Source organism: Octodon degus, unplaced genomic scaffold, assembly GCF_000260255.1.
Source record: "Octodon degus isolate 3935 unplaced genomic scaffold, OctDeg1.0 scaffold00005, whole genome shotgun sequence".
Taxonomy (NCBI): Eukaryota; Metazoa; Chordata; class Mammalia; order Rodentia; family Octodontidae; genus Octodon; species Octodon degus.
Genome location: NW_004524581.1, coordinates 32,269,802 through 32,276,454, shown reverse-complemented (window position 1 = coordinate 32,276,454; position 6,653 = coordinate 32,269,802). Strand labels below are relative to the sequence as shown.

At 34.6% G+C, this 6,653-nt stretch overlaps 1 protein-coding gene across 1 annotated transcript in view; it reads right to left on the bottom strand.

The window, feature by feature from the left end:
* The window catches only part of LOC105742824 (uncharacterized protein C6orf10), a 48,555-nt gene that overhangs the window by 39,283 nt on the left and 2,619 nt on the right, over positions 1-6,653 (bottom strand). The gene's annotated exons all lie outside the window — the stretch shown is intronic.

The following is a 6,653-nucleotide window of genomic DNA, read 5'->3' as shown; positions in this document are numbered from 1 at the left end:
AGTGTATTATTTGTTGAAACTGTACTTCTGATTAGATTTGAAACTGTCTCATTGCTATCTGTTTATCAATAAAACTTTAAAAAAAAAAAAGAAATTCTCAGGAATACTGAGGACAGAACACGATGCAAGAGGGGCTGGTCTTCTGCGGTACTGAGGATTGAACTCCTGACCTTGCTCTTGCCAGGCAGGCGCTTATGCCACTGAGTTATCTCCTTAGCCCGGGCTGGTCTTTTGCAAGTTGACCAAATTTGCCAATGTGACCCATCTCTTTGGCATTTCATAGAGTGCATATGGAGTTACTTTTACAGAGCTGGGGATCAAACTTTGTGCATCCAGTGCAAGCACTCTGTGGCTGAGCTACATCCCCAATGCTTTGTTTTATTTTGATTTTGAGAAATTAAAAATACTTAAAGCATAATAATGCTAGGCGTAGGTTTATTTTTTATAACATTTGTCTTGTTTGGTCCCAATATTTCTTTTAAGAGGTAGCTTGAATCTTTTGGAATCAGGATTCCAGGTCCATTCTCTTTCACTTGCTTTTTGTCTTCTTTCTTTCTTTCTTTCTTTCTTTCTTTCTTTCTTTCTTTCTTTCTTTCTTTCTTTCTTTCTTTCTTTTTTGTGGTGTAACCAGGGATTGAACTGAGGCCCTTGTGCTTGCCAGGGAAGCGCTTATTCCACTGAGCCATCTCCCTGGCTCCCTTCCACTTGCTTTTTGGAGATAACTACTATTATGCATTTGCTATGTAGCCAGTAATTTTTTTAAAATTTACATTAACATTTATGTGAACTCTTTTAAAAAATTATTTATTTATTTATTTGGTACAGAGTCGCTGTGCATCCTGGACTCATAGTGATCCTCCTGTTTCAGCCTCCCCAGCGCTTGGACTTCAGGTATGTACCACCATGCCCAGTCTTGGTGGCCAGCATGGGGCTGACATGGAGTGCAGTACCAGGGATTGCACCCTGATTCTTATGCTCCCCAGGCAAGTGCTTAGTTCACCAAACTATTTCCCCAGCCCCTATATGAGGTCTTAATCCATGTATTGGGTTTGAATATTTTTCCTTTTATGTGTAATTTTTTAATATTTTGTGACTGCAGGTATGTTTTTGCATCTGTCTTGCTTCAGCCCACACTATCCACACTATGGATTCAGATCATTTTTCTCAGTTATGTGCACACAGACACATGTTGTTCATTTTAAAATGCTTGTTGCTGATTTTTTGTTATTGGAGGAGTGTCATAAGACCCTTACAAATATTTTCTTAGGTATGTAAGTAAGACTTTTTCCTTGGGCTTATGCCCAGAAGTGGAATTCACTCAGTATGTGCATATTTAGTGTAATATTAACAATTGCTGAGAAAGTGAGTTCTCATTTCACCACATAATGTGATAGATACTTGATCTCATCAAGTAAGATGTATTGCCAGTTATTTTGAGGAAAGTATTTAATTTTCATGTTGTGTTCTTCAGTCATTATTAATACCATCTGGTAACCCTTCTCATATTTTATTGAATTCCGTATTCTTATTTTTACTTTTTTTTCCAGAATTGGGGATTAGACCCAAGGCCTTCACACTGAGCTTTACTTTCAGTCCTTTCTTTAAATTTTAAAATTTGAAACAAGGTCTCACTTAGTCACTAAATTTCCCAGGCTGGGCTTGAACTTGTGACATGTCATTGTCAATTGTGAACTACTTATCTTTGTACTTAACTCACTTATTTCTTTTCTTTTTTTAACTGGCATTTTATTGATATTTTTTATTACTGACAGGTTATGCCTAGGAAATATTTTTTCTCTGTTTGCTTCTTTTCTGTTAATCTTGGTATTAATATGTTTAATCAATACATCAAGTTTTCAGTTTTAGTTAGCCATCATTTTATGCCTCACATTTTAAAAGAGAGCCCTTCTTTTTATGTTAGAGCTGCATCTGTATTGTCTTAAATTTTTCTTCTAGTAGTGATAAAATTTATGTTTAGGATTTAACTTGCCTTGATATTTTTTATTTTTATTTTTAAAATCATTTATTTATTTACTTGGTACAAAGTCTCACTATGCAGCTTGGACTCATAGTGATTCTTCTGTCTGAGCCTCCCCAGCATTAGAATTACAGGCATGTACCACCACGCCTGGTTTAGGTGGCTGGCATGGCGTGCCCGGGGCTCCAGGGTTGGCTCGTCTTGCGGTACCAGGGATCGAACTACTCATCTTGGCCTTCTAAATGTGTACTGTTTCTAATGTCTTGTCAATTAATATACTCTCTTTAAAATAAATTAAAAGAAAAAAGACAAGAACAATTAAGATTTCTTAAAAGCAAGTGTCAACATTCAATTATTTCCTGAATCTTGTATAATTATATGTGTTAGTCTGAGCAACAGATTTGATGATAAAAATAGAGAATATAACAACCATTGTTAATTAGCTTTTCCTGTGTTGAAAATCTATAACACATGTATGGTTGTATGTTACACTGTTTCTTCTTTTTTTTGTCTTTGCTCTTCAAAATAAAATTTAAAAAGAAATATATCTTTTATTCGTTTAAGGAGGTCCTTGTCTATTGCTTAATAAAGTTACATTTATTGCTAATAAGAGTGTTGGTTATGAATCTATGTTGCCTTTTCAATTTTTCTTTAGAGATAATCATACAGGTTTTCTACTCTTATTTGTGAATTTATTGATAGATTTTTTTCTGTCATTTCTCTTGTGGTTCTGAGATATTAATTAATTAATTAAAAAATTTTTTTTGTTGCTGGAATACTTTTTTCCCATAATTTTATTCAGAAACAAATAGCAATGAGACAGTTTCAAATCAAATTGGTTTGACAGTTTCAATAATTAGCACATTGCATACACTCTTTCTAGTAGTTATTTGCTGTACAAGATGTGGACATGATATCCTATTTACAGACACTAGTAGAACAAATCCCTCTATTCGTTAAGAGAATGTAACTATATATCTATCCTAACCACTTCGAATACACAGATACAAAATGGACATTCATCTGTGTCTCCTTTTTTGTTTAATTCCATCATTTGAATATTATAGGTGTGTTAACTCAGCAAAATATTCTAAAAGAGTCCAGTAGTCCATAATAGTATTGGGTCTTCTGCTTGATTGAAAATGTCAGAAATTGTTGACCTGAGTCCCCTACAGCTCAACAGGTTATGAGATATTTAAAATATAAGTACAGTGTTGGGTTAGATTTGAAATGTCTGTTTGAGAAATTTGTATTTGTTTCCAAGCGAAATATGTCTATATGAATGCTTTCACTTCATGTTAAAACAATTTAGTATAATAATTTCTAAGTAATAATTTTAATAAGTAATTATTGTGGTAATTTCTAGATGTTTTAGCTGTATCCTGAGTGCTTTTGATAAAGATGATTTATTTTCATTTATTTGGATATAGTTTATAATTTTTCTCATAATATCTTATGGGTTATTTTGAAGTATACTTTTAACTTTCTAACTATATTATATTGATTTGTAATTTTTCTGCTTTGTACTCAGAAAATTTGCTTATATTTTGTTAAAAATATATTTTGGAATTGAAACTTCACCAGGTCATGGAATTGGTTATCAAATCAATACATTTTCTATCCATGCTCCTGGGGTGGAAGGTTTTGGGTATATTTAAAATCAAGCTTTTAAAAATTGTGTTGTAGCCTTTGCAGCCTTACTAATGTTTTAAGGTTACCTTTTTTATTTTTAATTTTTTTAAAAATCTAATTTTGGAAAGTAAAAACAAAAGCAAGAACAAAAATCAGAAACAAAGAAATAGGTAACATACAATAATACATATATTACAGATTTTGGAACCAAGAATAACTGATTAACAACAGTTGATATATTATCTATTTGTATTGGCAAATCTGTTGCTCAGATTAACAGATATAGTTATGTATGATTGGACATATGGTTGCATATTACTGCTTGTTTTTAAGAAACCTTAAATTTTTGTTATCTTTTTAACCTTTTAAAAATTTGTTTTAAAAAAAGTATATTGTAATAATTGATATGACATTAGAAATAGTACACATTTAGAAGTCCAAGATGACAGGTATTCAAGCATGGTTTTGTATTACACATTGCTGTCCTTGATGTAGTCACTTAATTCGCCAACATCAGCATACAGAGTGAGTCAAGGTGAAAATTCTACACATTAATGGCTATTTTCAAAAAACTGATGGAGATTTTTAGTATAATCACCTCAGCTATCCTGTATATATACTTGCATGTTTTTCCCCTACCTTTTTTCTTATCTTTTCTCCTTTCTATCAAAATACCAGCAACATACCTCACAGATCTAGAGAAAACATTCCTAAAATTTATTTGGAACCAGAAAAGACCTAGAATAGTAAACACAATATTGGGAAACAAAGGCAAGGCAGGATGTATTACCACCCCTGAGTTGAAATTATGCTATAAAGTTACGGTGATAAAATCAGCATAATACTGGCAAAAAAACAGACTTGAGAACCAATGGAACAAATTAGAAGATGTAGATACAACTACAGACACACTCAGGCATCTTTGACAAAGGGGCCAAACATATTCACTAGAAGAAAGACAGCCTCTTTGACAAATGGTACAAATATAAAGCACTATGTCTTCTGTTCTCATGTCAAAACTTGACTGTCCACATGTCAAAAACTAAAACTAGACCCAGGTCTATCACCATGCACTAAACTAAAGTCAAAATGGATTAAAGATCTAAACATTAAAACAAATACTACATCTCCTAAAAGAGAAATTAGGTGGAAATCTTGAAGACGTGGGGTAAGCAGGCAGTTCATGAACAAAAGTCAAACTGCATGAGAAATACTTCAAAGAATCAACAACTGGGATCTGTTCTTATTGAGAAGTTTCTGCATGTCAAAAGAAATCACCAACAGAGTGAATAGACAACCCACAAATTGGGAAAAAAACTTAACTAATAATCACTCAGACAAATGTCTTTTATCCAGAATATATAAAGAACTAAAAAAATTAGGGCCCCAACATTTAAAGAAAGAGAAACTTGAAGCCTTCATGGGTAAGAGTTTGCAGCTAGAGTTTTCAGTGTTTCTTTTCTTTTTTTTTTTTCAGTCCAGACTGGCCTTGAACTCATTATGTGGACCAGGCTGGCCTTGAACTCATGGCAGTTCTCCTGCCTGAGCCTCTCAAGTGCTGGGATTAGAGGATTGTGCCACAACACACCTGGTAGTTTTCAGTATTTCTTTAACAATTTCTTATCAGTGTTATTAATGATCTCGGTTTTGCAAAATCATTGTTAATTTTTTGTCCAGAATTTTATTTCTTAGCAGTTTTTGTTACAGTTGTTAATTCTTTATATCTCAAAAAATTTTTCCTTTGAGTTCTGAGTGACTGTCTTTCCTGGTTCTGGTTTCTCTTTGTATACTCCTATATGTACTTCTCTTGCATGTTTTCATTTTTGAAATGTCTAAAACATTTTTCTTTTTCCCCTTCTGGTTCCCCTTTTTTCTCTTGTTTTCTTTTTCTTTTTCAAATGTGGTACTGGGGATTGAATTCAGTGCTTTATATTTGCAAGGTATGTCCTCTCTTATGAAGCTATAATGTCAATTTTTTTCATTTTTTTAAATTTTGAGGGGCTGGGGAAATGGTTCAGTGGAATAAGCACTTCAAGGGCCTGAGTTAAATCCCCGGTTCCACCAAAAAAAAAAAAAAAAAAAAAAAAAAAATGAGACAGGGTCTCCTTAACTTACTTAGGCTGGCCTCAAACTTGTGATTTTGATTTAGCCTCTGAAGTAGCTGAGGTTATAGCCAGGTGCTACCATGCCAGCCATGTATTCTTTTTTTTTTTGGTACAGGATTTACAGGGTTTTCAGGGTCTCACTATGTAGATCAGACCTGTAGTGATTCTTCTGTTCTCATCTTCCCATGCACTGGAATTATAGGAGCACACCACCATGCCCAGTCTCAGTTGCTGTCTCAGCACGCCCTGGGGGCGAGGCCAGCACAGCACACTGGGAATCAACCCTGGTTGCTGCATTCTGCCTAAGCAGGCACTTTAGTTCACCTAGCTATCTGTCTGGCCCAAGACTGATATTCTTGAGTTTAATCTCTAGCTCTCCATGTTCATATATCCTTTTGGTTATCTAATTTGTATATTTTCTGATTGATATCAAGTTTATTCTCTACAGCCTTTCCCTAAATCTTCAGACTCAAAGCTTCTTTCATATATAGCATGTGCTTATCCCAAAATTCTCAAGTAGATTCCTGAAGCTGAGAAATAGTGGTTATAATCGAGGTGAGACGAGACGTCAGGAAGGGCTGCAGCATTGTGCAGCTCCTTGGAGTTGTGTAAGGAGGCTTGAAGGCAGTCTTCAGAGTGCTGAGTAGTAGACTAAGGAATAGTGTGGAGAAGGCAGATGAAAAGGACTTTGAGAGTTGCTTATAAAGGTTGGGGCGGGGCTGGGCCGGGGAGATGGCTCAGTGGAATAAGCGCTTCCCTGGCCAGCGCAAGGGCCTGAGTTCAATCCCCGGTTATGGGAAAAAAAAAAAAAAAAAGATTGAGGGCATCTATGACAAATGATACGTGGCAGCTCATCCCTTGATGAATTTTATTATTTGTTTAGTGCCTATATGACAGAAGAAAATGGAAGAGAGAAAGAGCAGTGATCAGTGTGCTCT